The sequence below is a fragment of the Pundamilia nyererei genome, unplaced genomic scaffold (assembly GCF_000239375.1).
Source record: "Pundamilia nyererei isolate P.nyererei 1_Seehausen unplaced genomic scaffold, PunNye1.0 scaffold00043, whole genome shotgun sequence".
Taxonomy (NCBI): Eukaryota; Metazoa; Chordata; class Actinopteri; order Cichliformes; family Cichlidae; genus Pundamilia; species Pundamilia nyererei.
The window spans coordinates 3806697-3808424 of record NW_005187444.1 but is presented as its reverse complement, the minus strand read 5'-3'; positions in this window follow the sequence as shown (position 1 = coordinate 3808424).

Below are 1728 nucleotides of genomic sequence, written 5' to 3'. Positions count from 1 at the left end.
CATGATAATATATTAAGTAATCCAAAGTATTCAGAATACATTACTGTCATTGAGTAACGTAGTGGAATACGTTACAGAATACATTTTGGGGCATATATTCTGTATTCTGTAATGGAATACATTTTAAAAGTAACCTTCCCAACACTGCGTGCAAAATATATGAAATAGAAATGTTTATTTTGCTTGTTTGTTTTGTTTTAAGTGAATGTGTGAGAAATAAAGAAAAACTATCCCTAACAGTGGAAATGTTTGACTTGTAGGTATAATATGGATTGGAAATCTGACAATAAAGCACACATTTTTCTAATCCTTTGTGATTCCTAGAATAATGCTTAGAGAAAAACAATCATATGACCTCCTATGAGCAAGTACTTTGGCAACAGTGGGAAGGAAAAAAACTCCCCTTTAACAGGCCATCTGCTGCAACCGGTTGGGGTGAGAGAAGGAAGACAGAACGAATGACATGCTCGCTGCTCCTGTTCTCTGCTGTAGAGTATCTCGCCTGGCCGCTACTGAAATAGGAAAGACATTCCTGCATTTTAACTAATTGGTGCGTGTTATCTGGCTTCATGGATAGATAAAGTTGTGTCATCTGCATAGCAGTGAAAATGTATACTATACCTTCCGATGATACTGCCTAAGTGAAGCATAAACAAAACTGGTCCTAGCACTGAACCCTGTGGAACTCCATAATTAACTTCAGTGTGTGCCCTCTAGTGGAGGAGAATGTAATTGCTTTACCCGTTACTCACGCCGATTGCTTACAGTACTAATCAGGTGGAACCAGATAATCTTCCATGGCACACCTGGTCATTTCTCACAGCACACCTATGTGCCACGCCACAGTGGTTGGGAAACACAGATATAAATCACTCTTAAAGGATATTATGATCGACAGTATCAAACACTGCACTGAGGTCTGGCAGGACAGTGAATCCACCGTAAGAGGCCATAAGACGATCATTTGTAACCTTCACTAAGGTCACTTTCTGTGACATTATGAAAACCTGAATGCATATGACTTTGCAGTCAGTTTTTATGGTTGAAAAGAAAAGTTCTTGTGAAAAAAAAAAAATCTCAGAGTTTTTCACGTATCTTTTGACAAGATAATCTCAAAACCCACAGCCGGTATATTTGGACAGCACAAGGCTTTGGGGCCAACAGTACATCACACTGAATGAAAGGCACATTTTGACTGGCAGCTACTGACAGTTACACTCTGTTCCTCTCAGGCTGACAGATTTGGCCCTGGCACAGTTCAAAGTGTTGAAGAATTCTTGCTTTGTTGTCATGTGATGTTTTATTCCTACACTGTACAAAAGTTGTTTTTTTCAACCCCAGGTCAGACTAATTGACTTTTGCTTCATACTGCTGTGGTGAAATGTTATGAGACTGATCAAAACATCTCCTTGCATGTCACCCTGCAGTTAAATTCAACAGCAGTGGGGAAAAAATGAATTACTCTTTAAATTTTGTAATTTTTGTTTACTTTAGACTTCTACACAACCTTGAACCTTTTTGCAACCACAGGACCCCCCCCCCATTAGAAGAAACAGGTTTAAGGCACCTCTAGCAATAGCTTCCTTTTTCAAAGACTGAAATTTTCTGCAGCAAATCAGTAGGATCAATCCATTTCAAGAACATTTACTGTACGTTAGTAACACACACAGAAGAACAGGCACAGAGTTTTCAGCTAGTTTTATTTAATAACCGACACCCCCACCACCA